At 45.0% G+C, this 17034-nt stretch overlaps 1 non-coding gene across 1 annotated transcript; it reads right to left on the bottom strand.

Annotated features, from left to right (window-relative positions):
- Positions 1-15464: 15464 nt before the first annotated feature.
- LOC138294329 (U7 small nuclear RNA) lies at positions 15465-15520 on the bottom strand. Its single transcript, XR_011203351.1, has one exon. It is a non-coding gene; the product is annotated as a U7 small nuclear RNA (small nuclear RNA).
- Between the last annotated feature and the right edge of the window lie 1514 nt (positions 15521-17034).

The following is a 17034-nucleotide window of genomic DNA, read 5'->3' as shown; positions in this document are numbered from 1 at the left end:
ACCAACACTTCCAGGATGGACGGTATGCAATGGACTACTTGTTGATAAGTACAAAAATCCAACTTATATACACACTGCACAGCAACCCTCTAGGACACACAACACATACACCACAATAGCAACACCTAGCCAGGAACACACTGAGGTCCTGACATCACTAGCCATGTTTCTGAAGTCACCATTGAACCTGTCACACATTGGAATTTACTCTACAGCTTAATGTGAAGACATTAATGAGTGTGGTTGCCTAAATGTCACCTTGCAATTTGTAAGTGTTACAATAACCTGTACATTAATACATTGCATAAGTCTGAAGGTATGGGATGTCCAGGGTACTTTCATATGAACGTGTTAACTACACTTTCATGTTTTAACTCTGCATGGAACTATCATCTCACCCCCAGTGAAGACACACGGACACCTGTATCACAAGTCACAATGCTAGGGAGGGCACACTGTACTGAAAATCCAAATACATACTGCTAACAAACAGTTAGCTAACAAACACTTGCTCAGCCAAGGAAAAAACTCAATGCAAAAGTTTTCTCCTACAAGTATAGGTAGTCACATTAGTACACAAAAGAGTCACAGACAACACAAGATAACTACTGCCATCAAAGGTCTGTACAAGAGTGCCTCCTACATCTACATGATCCCATTCTGTGTTTCTCTTTCAGCTGATCAGGGGTATGGCATCCAGCCTTGGCTAATGACACAATTTGGGAACCCGACTACTGCTGCCGAGCGGGCATACAACGACGCCCATAAGAGGACACGCAGCATTGTTGAGCGGACCTTTGGGATCCTAAAGTCAAGGTTCCGCTGCTTTGACATCACTGGCGGTAGCCTACTATATTCCCCAGGGATGGTCTGTAGGATCATACTCACTTGTGCCATATTGCACAATATTTGTGTAAAAAGGAACATTCCCCTCCTTGAACCAGACCCAGACATGCCTGGAGATGACGAAGAGGAGGATGCTGGCCTGCAACAGGAGGGGGAGCAACCAAATACGGCTGCTGGAGTGCGTAGGCGCCAACAGCTTGTAAATAATTTATTTTCTTAATTTCTTATATCAACACTTATTGCACAATTGTAAATCAACACAGATAACAAACACCACATCATGGTTTGGCCTATTCATTTCTGCCCACCTTTAGTTTGAAATTGCTGAAGAAGAATGTCGTCTCATTGAGCAATAATGACATAACACTCATCACACAAAAAATATACACCACAAATGTCTGCACAGAGGCTATGAGGTTTCATGATACATTACCATCCACAGAGGCCAACAGGAGTACAAATGTGGCAATGACACATGCCTGATCCAGACACCTGAGACATTCTCTCACTCAGCACAAAAATGTAGCTCATTTGAAAGTCTCATTACACGTGTTCAGTGACAGGGTGGGACCATCCATGTGTACGTGACCATGTCCTCAATGGCTTCTCTCAATTTTTGCTACAAACAATGACCAATTGGAACAAGATTAGCTGCCACTAACTCATGAGGAGACCTTGAAGTTACAGTGACAACATACACCCAGACAGTTGATAGTGGATCTACATTCGCCCACACATATAAACATATGTCATCCAATCAACCAAATATTTGCAAGCAGCCGATCACAGTAGTGTCCCAGTTCGAACCTTGCAGGAAGAATGTAACATGCCACTAAACCAGGTAATGCATAAAGGGCCACATACATCAACAGCCTATTTGTCATCAGCACATGAGGAACGCCGAGAGTTTGAAAAAAAATTCAGTGCAAAATGGTATGTCAGATTGCTCCAAATAATCAATAGGGCAAACGTCAAATGGGCAAATGGGATTATTTAATGGCTAACAGTGATTCATGCCCTATGGCCTTCCATGAGCCTGCTGCTGCAGGTTTAGCATAACAGAATAAATGAAAGCCATGGATAAATTAGCAAATCTGGAAGGGCAAACCCTAGGGTGCTGGGGGCCTAAGTCCACCTCTACCGCCCCCCAAATATCCAATAATTACGTACATGTGAAGTAAACACATGCATAAGGCGCATGTGTGGCCTACATGTCAAAAGTAAAACACATATAAGATACACAAAATAATTATTAGGACATGGTTAGCCCCATAAAAAGTGTAAGTGACAATTGCACTACCTGTTTGGACTATAGATAAATGCATTACCGTGATAAATGTGGACACATTTTTGAGAAGGAATACATCCTGGTATCCCATTCATCATTTCAAAATAGCCATCAGCAATTACCCAAAATATGTGTAAAAATATGGTTCATAACCATTTTGAGCAATCATTGATATTACAGTGTGAATGCCTTCTATACATCCAATAAGGGACATGTGTCATAGCTAATCACAAATGTGTATCACATAGCACTGTTTGGTCATGACAAAATTCCTTTCACAACTTGAAAAAATTAAGACATTTTTGTCAAAATGCGTCATATTTCCACGCATACAGCATGGGCGTCATAATTTTTTGACGTACAGGAGTGCACAGAATGCAGAGTCAAAAATGTTCCTATTAAAAATAATAGATTAATAAGCTGCATTACATGTCCACCATATTTTCTATGATGCGTCATATTTCCACGCATACAGCATGGGCGTCATAATTTTTGACGTACAGGAGTGCACAGAATGCAGAGTCAAAAATGTTCCTATTAAAATTAATAGATTAATAAGCAGCATTACATGTCCACCATATTTTCTATGATGCGTCATATTTCCACGCATACAGCATGGGCGTCATAATTTTTTGACGTACAGGAGTGCACAGAATGCAGAGTCAAAAAATTTCCTATTAAAAATAATAGATTAATAAGCTGCATTACATGTCCACCATATTTTCTATGATGCGTCATATTTCCACGCATACAGCATGGGCGTCATAATTTTTTGACGTACAGGAGTGCACAGAATGTAGAGTCAAACATTTTCCTATTAAAAATAACAGATTAGTAAGCTGCATTACATGTCCACCATATTTTCTATGATGCGTCATATTTCCACGCATACAGCATGGGCGTCATAATTTTTTGACGTACAGGAGTGCACAGAATGCAGAGACAAATATCATATTCATATTTGGTTCTCATATTTGCCAGCAAATTACATTTCTACTCTAGAACTGTAAACTCAGCCTCACACAAATGTAAGGGAACAATGAAGAAATTAGTTTTGACTCTGCATTATGTGCACTGTTATGCGTCAAAAAATATGACGCACAATCTGTATGCGTGAAAATATGACGCATAACGGAAAAATAAAAAAGGAGGCCATTTTATGCGGGAAGTGATGTAATAGGATATCCTGTTTACAGAATCTGTACTGTGAGTTTACTTTCACTTTCACTTTGCAGTCTCAGAGTATTCTAGACTGAGTGGCTGTGTGAAAAGTGTTGTCCTGTGTTTTACTGCTTTTGTGTCCTGTGTACCTTGTCTATTGTGCTTTTGTGATCATAGTCTTGTTGTCTAATATTGTCTTAGTCTGTTTTGTATACTTTTGTCAAATCCAGTGTTTCTTTTTTTTGTCTGTGGGAGTCTGTTCTGGGTAGTTTAAATTTGGGGTTAGTTGGGCTATTTTTCTTAAGTTTTCTTTTTCCTTCACTACTCTACCTTTCCCCATTTCCCCCTTTTACTTTTTGTTCTAATTTTTTCACCTTACTAATAGTAAAGATGTCAGGTAGGCCACGGCTTGCCAGGATGGGTGAGGAGGAATTGGGGGGATTCATTTGGCTTGTTTGCCATTCCCTCCCACTCATGCTGGAGGCTGGGGGCCGTGTGATACAGGGGTATCACACGGAGGCACGTAAAGTCCGGTGGGGGAAGGTGCGCCATCACTTGGTCCGGGTCTACGGTAGCATGAGGAATGACCATCAACTCAAGCACCGCTGGGCTGATCTGATATCCAGGGAGCAGGATCTGCTGGACCACCTGGGAATCAGGATTGGTGGCCATGTTGGTGAGTACAAATCATTTACATGTGAATAATTGAAAGCTGTGTGGGGACATGTGATGATTGTTACCGAATCTGCTAGATTAGTAGCTGACTGTGTGTAATGCTAGGGAAACCTAATGTGTATTTGTTGCACAATGTGTAGGAAGACCAATGCTAGCAGTCAGATGGCTCATGTTTTCAACACATACCGGATGCCTGTAGCTGTATGTAATGTAGTGTTGCCTTTGTGTCAGACAAGTGACACGTTAATGCCTCTATTTGAACTCTACAGGTCATAATTGCCAGTGAAAAAAGGGATGTTGAAACATCATACCTACATATGTAGACGCCATAGCTAGACAGAAATTTCTAAAACCATGATGATGCTATAAATGTGTGGTGCCTTCACATCAATTGAAGTTAGCTATGTTCTCCACACATATGTCACATGTGTGTCTGGTTGGTGTGTGTTGAAAATGACCACATAGCCTGTTTGAGTTTGAGGGGTCATGCAGTCCTCAAGTAACCAGCTTTTGGATGTCTCTCTGGGATGCACATGATGAGATGAATGCACCCCGATATTGCTGGGGCATACTAATGGAGGTGTATCTTTGACACCACATGACTGTCCTGGCCACTGCATGTGTGTAGTAGGGTGTGTAACTGTAGCAGGAGACTCATCCAATGTAAATGTTGATTAAGTATTCTTCCATGCAGTATGAGCATGTGTGAAAGTGTATCATTACGCATGTCATATTCTCACATTGTCATTGTAACTGCAATTGTTTGTCAGTGCACGGAGTCTGAGTATATTCTTCCTTCCATGCTTTACAAGTGGACCTGCACCGTACACCGTGGGAGAGGTGGCTCATTTTGAGGACCCCGACACCTACAGTGAGTGTGGCCTGAGTGTTATTTTTCTTGTTTGCTAGTGATGCATGATGGACTACTGTGTGTTCAACAGAATTCAAGGTTTGATGCGCTGCCCGTTCATTGGTATTGTTGCATTAGTGGGATTTCATATATCACTTCAGTTTCTGTAGACCAATGCTTAGCCATCTCTCAGATTTAGGGGCTGTAGGTCATTCCAGTCTGCCCCGCTATGGGGAGTGGGATGAGTCATGTGGAATACACTGGTTAATGTAAGAGTTGCTCTGGGACTTGGCTTGGACTGAGTCTGCATTTCAGACTGACATTCTCCCAGATAGCTTCTGCAAAAGGCTTGTATTAAATATGCAGCTTCCTAGTTGAGGATGGACTGTAGGTTGGATCTTCCGGGAGCATGTACTTCCACAAGTTGAACTAGAAGTGTGTGGCACTAGAGTGCAATGGCCTAGGTGTTCATTCTACTCATGATCATGGGTGTTCTTGCTCCTCTGTGTGTGTGTTTAAATATGCCTCAGTGGTAGTATGTGATGTTGGCCTGAGTCAGTGCATTTTGACATGTGTGGACCTTGGATAGGACAATGTTTGGCTGACTCCAAATTGTTGCTAGCCCTTCATTGGTGTTGTGTGTGGAGTCAAATACTTGTTGACCTTTCTATACACTCCTGGGTGTGCATTGAATCTGGGATTGTTGGTTGTTCTTCCCGTCCCACCCTCAAAGACTGCCATGTGATTGGGAATAGGGTACCTAGGACTGTAGCAACCAGTATGTTACACATACTTGTGACCTTTTGCAACTTAGTTTAGAACCTAGTGTACACATTCGGTTATGGCACATGGGTTCAATTTTTGCTAACAACAATTTACAAATGGCATTGAGTGAGGGTTGTGATAGTTATCACATAGAGTGACATATGTAGTGAAGTCAGTATGCGGAAGAGGTTCAGACATAATGTCAGCTGCATTAGCCATTATTTGGATGAGAAGTTTAGGCTGATGTCACCCATCATGTAGAGACATGAATATGCTAGGTGTGAGATGGCCTTTTGTATGCAGGCTTCACATGTACTTCCTCTGAGACTTTCAATGAACTATGTTGTGACAATCGCTGTAACTAATACAGTACAAGTAATGTGCAAATGACCCATTGTGCAATTACACCCAATGCATTTCCTATGGTAAATAGTTGCCATATCTCTTCACAGCTGCAAACATGAGTGCCGCAGAGAGACACCAGTTTGAACGGCGTGCAATGCGATACCGGCACATCCTGCAGGTGCAGTCGGGGTTCAGGAGGATGGCCCGCAAATACCAAGCAGATCGGGCCTCCGGGGCATGGTGGGCCTCACCACAGGGTGGGCCTACATTGCCCACAACAGCCACCACCACCACATCCACCAGGTCTCCCCAAGTGGCCCCAGCAACGGCGGGGACAGTTGTCCCTGCCTCGTCAGCAAGACCTGGACCCAGCCATTTGCAACACCCAGGACAGTCTAGTGGGCATACAACTACTGCCACACCGTCCACCTCGGCCAGCACACAGACTGCAGCAGCCCCTCCTGTAGACCCAGCGGCATTCCTGGCATTAAGCTGTAAATTGGACAAAGTTTTTTCAAAGCTGGACAAGCTAAGCCAGGATGTGGCATATATTAAGAAAAGAGTTCGGTCCATCAGGCGGACCCTACGGATGGCCAATCTCTAGGACTTTTGCCATGTTTTACTTTTACCCCTCCCCTCTCTCCTCTTTCCTTTTTGTACTGATAGTTGGGTTTTGGGGATTAGTGTTAGGTTAGTGTAGGTTGTTAGCTTAGTTAGTGTTAGGGAGGAGGGTGGGGGGTCCTTATTATTTCTATTTTTCTTTTTTTGGTGGGTGGGTGGGGGTCAATGTTGGGATTCATGTTTGTTAAAAAAAAATAACAAAAAACAAAAAACAAAAAAAAAAAAATCACCAAAAAAATATATGATTGTTTAGGATAGTATAGTATGTGTGTAGGTTAGTATGTGTTGTCCTGCATGTGTCCTGTCTCATAATGGTGGGTGGGGGGTTCATGTTTAGATCGTTTCGTTATATGTGTAGAGTAAGTTTAGCTTAGGTTAGTTAGGGACAGTTGTGGGTTAGTAGTAGTCAGGTTAGATTAGTGTAGGTATGACTTTTCCCTTAGTTGCCTCTGGTGTGAATAAATAGGAATAAACATTTGTTAACCCTTTGCATGATGCGTTAACTGCTACTTTATCATGGCCTTGACATCAGTGTAGGTGAATGTTTTTCTATGACATTAGTGTCCTATGCTACCCACCACAGAAAATGGAGGTTTAACATGCCAGCTACCCGTGTGCTAACTTGGTAAGTATCCACCATTTGATAGACCCACCATTAGTAGTTTACATGGATCACCAAGGATTTGTGTTGATGAGTAGGTATTCTACATCACAAAGTGTGCTTCCAGGCTTGTTATTGTGGGTAATTTAATAGGTCGGACTGCAGTGTGATGTTCAGGGAGATCTTTGTAGATGAGGTGTTGTTAACACTCTTGTCTTGTTGCCTTCATTGCTGACCTAGATCATGTGTGTAATAATTCAGCATGACTTCCCTTCATGGAAGTATACTCAGAAAGGGTGATTGATGCAGTGTTTTTTTTTTGTTTGCTTAGATTTTGCTGCATAATTTCATGTTTTAGTATTGCATGGTGCCTACATTTATCAGCCACCATTAGTTGACTTGAATTGCTATAGATGGAGCATTATTCTGTCCAACACAGCATGATTGTGTGTGGTTTGTCCCTTCATCAGTTATTTTCCTCAGGATGGTAAGGCTATGATGCAATCCTGGCCACTGCACAGATGTATCAGACTACATGATGTCAGCACAGTTGTATTGACAAGCTACATGGTTGCCACACAGGCACTTTAGAGTTATCTACTTCACAGTTGATGTGTCAAATAACACAGAGACATATTAGGTGTGCAAGTGCTATTTATTGATAGGTGCTGTAGTACAAAATGTCCATTGTCCATGTTTGCTGACTCCGTTCTAGTGCATTCTTACATGGTGATCCTACAGAAGGGGTGTGGATGATGCTCCTGACATGCTGGGGTGATGTCACAGACAGTGCAGAGGGACAGGATTTGGCGAATAGTAGGAGAGAGACATTCACTGGCAATGGTGACAAGTCATACAGTGGTTAGCAGAACAGTCATTGAGTGTAGTTGTAGTGAGACTGGCATTTGACAAAACGTAGGACCTTGGTCAAAGTAGGCCATGGTGCAGGGACTAGTGCTTCCGGGTACTCTTCCGTGAGAATGTGATCTGTTCCATGTCTTCTTCTTCTGATGTGTGTGTTGCCTGGTTTGTCCTTGTTGTTGTTGGTTGTGAAGGGGCAACACACACCTCAGTGTTAGAAGACGTGGAGTCAGACATCCCGGGGGCTGCTCCCTGTGAAGTTCTTAAGGGCAGTACTGCTGCAAGGAGGGCCTGCTGGTTTTTGAGAATAGCAGCCACATCACGATGGTAGGCAGCCAGGTCGGCCCTGAGGGGTTCAATGTTGCATTCGTGCACGAGTTGACTGGATTGCAGTTGTAGGTGTTGTGTCAACTGGATTACAGCTGTGCTGATTTCCTTCTGTGTTTTCGCAAGTTCCTGCAAGAGATATGTTAGGGCTTGCATAGCAGCTGCCTGATCTGCAAATGACGTCATGCACGAACGCACCCCCTCAAGGCTGGCTGCCATGTTTTGCATCCCCACCCGCACCTCCTTGGCCAGCTCCCGCTGTACACCAACTACAGTTCTTTCAAAGCTGGTGCCAGTGTCGTCAGAGTCCTCAGCTGTGTTGGAGCTGGCAGGTCTTACAATTGGGGTGGTGGGTGGGTCTTCTGTGATGGCTGCTTGTTCTGTGCTCCTCCTTGTGACTGAAGGTGGGGTCTGGAGGGTTTCAAGGACCTTTTGGATGGTCTCCTGGGAAATGTTTATGGGCTCGTCATCCATGTCATCAGGGAAATCAGGGACAGGCATATCGGCAGGAGATCCATGTTCCTCTGCAATGAAACAGGGTACAATTAGTGTGTCTGTGTTGTGACAATTTTGACGTAACATGCAAGCCTTTTGATGACTTTACTTTGTGCTCTGGTTTGGTATTGGTATCTGCTGTCCTTCATATGAGCATTCTTATAGGCCTATGGCCCACCTGTGTGTCACATGTATGATATAGAGTTATCAGACTTGTCTGCCTAATCGCCTCTAGGTGTTGCTTTGTACCAATTAGGGAATTGCCATCTTTTTGTCCTACTCGTCCCTCCGTGTATATCTATTCTTATGGAGAGACATTTTGTTGCGTGGGCTCTCATTATCCTAAATGAGACTACTGGATTTCTAGGCAGCAGGATCGATAACGGTGTGGGGGCCTGAGTCTGACCCACTTGTAAAGAACTCTGTCACCCTAAATCTTTTTTATGGCTCTGGCTAACTAGCAGTGCCTCATGTCTCCCACGGGGAAGAAATGATTAGGCAGGCGAGCGCATGACATCTTTGGAACTTCTCAGGGATGTGGTGGTCACTCAGATCCAAACCAACTCTCTCATTTCCAGTATGATCTCATATACAAATGACAAAGACAGTATACGTTTTATATGATGATTTCATTAAACAACTGTATTTTAGATAATAAGGCATGAGCCGCAATAACCAGAACAATACAACATAGTAGAATTGAAATAGTCACCAGGAGAGTAAAACATAAGAACAAAGCTATCATAGTGCCTAACAGTTTCTACTCTCCCTCTGCTTGTTCTATTTAGAGCACAGCATGTTAATCTTCTAGCTTACCTTTCCGAATCACTGGGGAGACATCAGCCCTCATACCTGAGCAAAGGCCTGTGATCTGGTTCAGCATCTGCAACAAGGCAGGCAGCGTCTAGTTGTGGTTCTCTGTTCGGAAACTCCCTCTTGTGTGTATTGGGACAAGGAAGTGATTTTATAACTAACATGGCATCGTGATCACAAAATGTCCCTACGCAGGAATGCCACATCTAAACTCCTACCACGTCTATCAGCAATGTACTAGACTGTATCCTTGACTGAAGCACAGAGTGAATATGTTATGGAGAACTCCAGTGCTGAAGTAGGCAAAACAGTGTGAAATGAATAAAAAACAAGACCGTAGAACTGGCTATTTGAAAAAAAACAGTACGAAGCCTAATAAAAAGCATTTAGTGCAAAGTGCACAGAGGCTCTAAGCTGTCAGCAAATGAATAAAATACATTCAGGACAAAGTGCACAAAGGCCTAAAGCCTGAAGCTAATGCACAAAGGATACGTAAAACTTACCACACTACACTTTCACTGGCTGTGGGTGTTGTGATTGCCCTGGCAGCACACTTGCCTCTCAGGACCTGCCCCAAAATCTTTTTATTCACATTGACCTAAATGTAATTGTTATGTGGCATATCCTATGCATGGCAATGTTAGGATGTGATATGGATGTAAACATTGTTGATGTTTCCAGCTGATGTTGGGTAATGTGTGTTTAATTGGATTGCCCTGTTTATCGTATCAATGTCCTATTTGGTTCTCAGACTGTGCAGGTGTGTTTCAGTGACCAGTTGCATGTGTCCCCTCCTCAATGTTGTTGTCTGAGCAGTATGACATTAGTGATGTTGCCTTGTTAGCCAGGCACGTGAGGGACCCTGACGTATGCAGCATGTGTGTGTCCTTAGTGCTGTGTGGCTCCTATTGCTGTTTACTTTGGCTGATGTATGTGTCAACTATGGGCATTGGCATTTGAGTGTACTGGTGCCTTTGTCTTATTTCTAGAAATAGTTGCAGATGTCATCCTCACCCCCTAATTTAGGTAGGTATGTTCCATGAGGAGGTTCCTGCCATTTGCTACTATAGCTGCACAGAGATCAGAGGTGTTAGTGTCAACTGTTGTTGCAGTTACATTGCAGTTGTTGTTTTGGCTACTGGATTACTGATAGGGGCCTAGTTGATGTAGGATACATTTTGACTGACGAGTGCCTGGATGTAAGTTTGACGTAGTGGCCTTCCCACCTGTCGCTGCTTTCCCTTAGCTCCATTGTTGTCATGACAGGATGGCCCCATGGGACTGGTGTTGGTGCTTTGTTTTGTCGTGCCCCAGCTTCTGTCTGTGCTGGGCATGCCCCCCTGCCGTGCCCCTTTACCCATGCCACTTCATATATATGCTGACTTACATGCATTGTATGTAGGTATTCCCCACCCCGGTTGCAGTTATCATTATAGCATTATAATTCCCCATGTGACTTACCCTGCATGTGTGTTGTCTCGTGGTAGTCTGCGCTGTCCTGTCCTTGAATCCCTGTGACGATCTCCTCAGGGATGACGGCTGCGACCATCTCCTCCATGTGGTCCAGGGCCTCCTGTTGTGCTGGACTCCCCCCTCCAGTCTGCAGTGCTGCCTTCCTGTTCCTGGCCATTTTTTACTTGGTCCTACGTTTGCAGTCATACCAGCGTTTCTTACACTCAGTGACTGTTCTGCGTTCTTCAGCCACACTGTTGATCTTGTCCACAGTTTGTTGCCATATGGCCTCTCTCCTGCTGATTGGCAACTTAGAGGTGATGAACAGTTGGTGCTTGTGTTCCGTCACCTCTTTAACCAGGATTTCCTGCTCCTCTGCACTGAAGCAACACTTTCTTTTTTTTCTAAACATGTCCTGGTTCCTGTATGGATTATCCTGGCTGGTTCCTGGTCTGTTGTCATCTTCCTGGGGTCTGTTGTGGCATCTGGGATCCATTTTGGCTCTCTTCTGCTGAAAGGGCAGTGTTCGCGGGTGAATTTGACGCTATTGCGTCAAAATAAACGGCGCTTTCCGGGTTGCGCTGTCGTAAATCGACCCACAGTCATTTGCGTCGCGTTAACGTTGGTTTCCTTTACGACTTGACGCCGCTGTGTGCGTCACGAAATAATGACACCCACCTGTTGGTTGCGCCGCCGTGCGTCAAAGAATAAATTTGACACCCGCACGGCGCATCGAAATGGCGTTAGCCGGCGGTAATTTTTTTGACGCAAAACTGCGACGGCGCAGCTTTGCGTAAAAAAGTATAAATATGGCCCTAATTATATACACTAGTAAACAGTAATAGGAATAGAAAAGGTAAGAAAACGATGCAAATGTAGATAACCAGTAGTGACCCTAAGGGGAGCCCAAACCATATACCAAATAAAATGGAATGTGAACACAGGACGCCCACTTAGGTATGTGGAATGTGTAGAGGGGAGCTGGGAGTACTAGAAAACCACAGAGGTAAGTAACACAGAACCCCCAAGAGACCAGGAAAGAAGGAGTAAATCACTGGATTTTCCCCAAACCACCCAAAAGGAAGGAAAAGAAGAAAAGAAGACACCCAGACAAGACTGCAAGAAACCAGCGGTGGTTTCCAGGAGAAGAAGACCTGTGGGGAGAGGGGACCAAGTCCAAAAGTCACAGTGGAGTCCAGGAGGAGTAGGAGCTACCACCCACCCAGTTGTGCTTGCAGGAGTTGGTCAACTGTGAGGAAGGACAGGCCAGACTGATGGATGCAGAAGATGCCCCACGCTGTAGTGTAGATTGCCGACAGATTTTGGTGGAGGAATTCCATCAACAAGCTTTGGCGAAGGCAAATTTGTGGTTAGTGGGAAAGTGGTGCTGCCCTCAGAACAGCAAGGGCCAGGAGGACTCAACCCAGAAGGAGAAGTCAGAGGGGGTCCTCAGTGACAGAGAGAGCCCACAGGAGCAGAGGCAGCACCCACCGGAGTCCCACAGGACGGGGACACAGAAGTCTTAGAAGGAGCCCACGCAGAACTACAGAAAGAGATTCCGCGCCGCAGGAGAACCACTCAGAGGGCTGTGCGTCGCAGGAAGGAGTGCTGGGGACTAGAGCTACATATCACCTGAAGATCCCTTGGAGGAGATGCAAAGAAGCAGTGGCAGCTGTAGGAGACTCAGTGAAAGGGAGTACTGTCCTGCGTGGGAAGGCAAGAACTTACCTCCACCAAAGTGGGATAGCTAGTAGAGAGGACCAAGAGGACTACTCCAGACCACCACCTGTGATGCAGGATCCATGCAGCTCAGGAGGAAAGGAGATCCATGCAGCCGGTTGTCATTGCAACAGGTGCCTGCGGATGCAGGGGAGTGACTCCTTCACTGCAAGGGAGATTCCTTTTTTGTCCTAGTGCAGACTGAAAACACGCTGCCCTCAGTGGATGCATAGCCGGTGGACATGTTGCAGTTGCTGGCAGGAGCCCTGGAAACAATGTTGTAGAAGAGGCCTTCTTCTTGGAGGCAGGTTGTCGGGTCCTGGAGGTTGCAGTTGCAATTCTGAAGGCCAGAAGCCGAAGTGGAGGTTGCAGAGGAGTCCTACTGGAATCTTGCAAGCCGAAGCTGAGGACCCACGCAAGAGAGATTCCCACATAGCCCTGAAAGGGGGATTGGTCACCTAGCCAGGTAAGCACCTATCAGGAGGGGGCTCTGACGTCAGCTGCCTGACCTGGCCACTCAGATGCTCCCGAGTTCCCTGACCACCTTGGAAACAAGATGGCAGAACCCAGGGACCCTCTGGAGCAGAACTGAGCATGGACGGGGGAGTGATCACTCCTCTTTCCATCGTCCAAAAATTCGTGCCAGAGCAGGGACTGGGGGTCCCTGAATGGGTGGGCATGTGTTTATGCACGGACGGCACCAAATGTGCCCTTCAACGCATACAAGTGGCTTTGGGAGGCTACCCCTCCCAAGCCAGTAAAACCTATTTACAAAGCGAGAGGGTGTTACCTTCCTCTCCCAAAGGAAATCCTTTGTTCTGGCTTCTTGGGTTTGATCAAATCAAGCAGCAGGAGAGCAGAAACCAGTCTGAGCGGTAGCAGCAGCTTGTACTGCCCAGAAAACCATGTAAGACTAGTGGTAGCAATTCAGGGGGGTCCTCTTAGGAGCCTCCAGAGTGCATGGAATCATACTTCCAATACTTGCAACAGTATTGGTGTATGATTTTGACATGTTTGATACCAAACATGCCCAGGTTCGGAGTTACTATTATGTAGCTGGACATAGGTAGTGACCTATGTCGAGTACATGCGTAAAATGGCGTCCCCGCACACCCAAAGTCCAGGAAAATGGGCCTAGAGGTTGAGGAGGCATCTCTACTAATGCAGGGGTGGTGTCACACACAGGTACCTGCATTCTACCCTATGGGCTGAGAGGGCATACCATAGGGGTGACTTATAGCGAACTGGTGCACTGACCTGTAGCGAAAACGGGTGCATACACCTGTTTCAAGCAGACTGCAATGGCAGGCCTGCAGAACCCTTTGCATGGGTTCCCTGTGGGTGGCAGAATAACTGCTATAGCCCATAGTGATCCCCTGCTACCCCAATGCCCTATACCATATACTAGAGACTTACATGGGGGGACCAGTATGCCAACTTTGGGAGGAAAAATGTACAGTTACCAAGTTAGAAGGGAGAGAGCATAATCACTGGGGTCCTGGTTAGCAGGATCCCAATGAACACAGTCAAACACACTAATAACAGGCAGAATAATGGGGGTTACCATGCTAGAAAGAGGCTACTTTCCTACAGGTACTTTCACTGTCACTGGGAGGAGGCTGATAAAAAGAGATGCACAAATCAGCATTAGCCTTTGTGGCCAGCTCATCTCGATCTTCCTCTGCAGATCTCAACCTTACATTTTTTATTAGCAGCTTGCTCTGTACCCTTGGTGGAAATTTTAGGCTATTGATATCATCAACTCCCACAACCAACATGGATTTGTTGGCTATTCCTTCCATGCCAACTTACCATTCTGCATACTTGACCAGATCAAACCACTTAATGAGACGGAGAAGCTGCCTTGAGCTTTGTGTAAAAATTTAAAAACTTGGGCTCATCTTTATGAAGAAAGTGTTGTAGAAAGCACCATTTATGCCATTTTTCCAACTTTTCTTAGGGAGGGTCCTCCCTAGTCTCCCCTTGTATTGGTGAGGTTCGCTCACATGCAGCATATGGGGACTGGTGTGATAAAATCTGCCGGAACTGCTTTGGGTTTCCAGTCGGGCCCAACCTACTGGACTTGTCATGTAGCAGCCCCTTCCTAGGGGCATTGACTACACCCACTCAACAAACATCCAACCCAGATGTCACCAGTCAGATGACCCTGTCAATAAAAGGCCCTGGGTGTGCGAGTTCATGGTCACTTAAGTGTCCATACTGCTTGCGTATGTGTGGTCTGTTTCATTAGCATGTGGGTCTCGGGTCCACTACCTCACTCTATGCATGTCTGTTTTGCTGAACATGTTAAGCACATTGTAATCATGTATTTATCCCTGGAAAGCCAACTTCTCATAAAGAATACTGGTTCCAGCAAATCTAGAATAAAAGTAACCTAGATTAAAACCTCTCGGCTTTCAAACCAAGCCAAAATTGTATAGTCTTCCGCAAAGAATGTGCTTCACTGTACCCCATTGTGTTTTACTAAACCATCTGCTAGCATAATATCAATAGATAATAATAACAATACCAACAAAACATATTTATAACCCACTTTCTATTATAAAATCATTATGATCAGCAGTAATAAAAACTAAAATATAGTTCCTTAAAAATGCTTTAATACTATTGTTCATACAGAAATAGGTGGCTTCTCTTTCAGAAAAACCTTCTAGACAAATAGTAAAAAAAAAAACCTGTGATTTGAATATAAGGGCTCAAATTCATAAGGGTAGAGTTAAGTAACACCCACTTCTATTAGTACTTGTTCGTTTTTTTTGTGTGTTTTTTTTTACCATATTCACTTCAAGTAGAATGGCAAGAAGTCAGAGATCTGAGGGTACTAACGAAAGACAGTATTGACAATTTAACACATAGAAACAAAGGAAAAAGGTTGTTGGCCCTGTGAGAAAATATGCAAATATTTGTTCTGTGGCCACGCCCCACTTAAGATCTGCCGCCAGCAAACCAAATGCTTAACTGCCGCAGAATGCCTCACCATTTCTTTGTACCTCACTGGAATGAGAGGTGTGGTGTCCATGCTGGACAGGGTTAAAAAAAGTAGAACAGAGCAGATATTAGCTACCAAACGGCCATCACGGAAAATGATAGAAGGGCAACCCTCCAGTAGGAGGTAAGTAATACACTAAGGGGCATATTTATACTCCGTTTGCGCCGAATTAGCGTCGTTTTTTTCGACGCAAATTCGGCGCAAAACTAACGCCATATTTATACTTTGGCGTTAGACGCGTCTAGCGCCAAAGTATGGGCAAATAGCGTCATTTTTTTGCGTGAACGCCTTCCTTGCGTTAATGAGATGCAAGGAAGGCGTTCCCGTCTAAAAAAATGACTGCGACGCAAATGCGTCGTATTTATACTCCCGGGCAAAAATCACGCACGGGAGTGGTCGGGTCAAAAAACCCCGCATTTGTGCCACTTTTTAACGCCTGGGTCAGGGTAGGCGTTAAGGGCCCTGTGGGCTCAAAATGATCCCACAGGTGCCCTCCCCTGCCCCCAGGGACTCCCCCTACCACCCTTGCCCACCCCAGGAGGACACCCAAGGATGGAGGGACCCATCCCTGGGACATTCAGGTAAGTTCAGGTAAGTATAAATTTTTTTTTTTTTTTTTTTTTGGGTGGCATAGGGGGGCCTTATTTGTGCCCCCCTACATGCCACTATGCCCAATGACCATGCCCAGGGGACATAAGTCCCCTGGGCATGGCCATTGGGCAAGGGGGCATGACTCCTGTCTTTACTAAGACAGGAGTCATGTAAATGGCGTCTGGGCGTCGTTAAAAATGGCGCAAATCGGGTGGAGGCGATTTTTTGCGTCAACCTGACTTGCACCATTTTTAAGACGCCCTAGCGCCACTTTTCCCAACGCCGGCGCTGCCTGGTGTACGTGGTTTTTTTCCACGCACACCAGGCAGCGCCGGTCTGCTTGCGCCGGCTAAAGCCATTCAATAAATACGGCGCCCGCATGGCGCTTCAGAATGACGTTAGCCGGCGCAAAAATTTTCCACGCTAAACTGCGTTAGCGCAGTTTAGCGTCAAAAAGTATAAATACGGGCCTAATTATATACACTAGTAAACAGTAATAGGCATAGAAAAGGTAAAAAACAGTGCAAATGTAGATAACCAGTAGTGAACCTAAGGGGAGCCCAAACCATATACCAAATAAAATGGAATGTGAACACAGGACGCCCACCTAGGTA

This window comes from Pleurodeles waltl, chromosome 4_2 (assembly GCF_031143425.1).
Source record: "Pleurodeles waltl isolate 20211129_DDA chromosome 4_2, aPleWal1.hap1.20221129, whole genome shotgun sequence".
NCBI classification, from domain to species: Eukaryota; Metazoa; Chordata; class Amphibia; order Caudata; family Salamandridae; genus Pleurodeles; species Pleurodeles waltl.
Note: the sequence above shows the minus strand (reverse complement) of the source record. Positions and strands in the feature narration are given on the sequence as shown.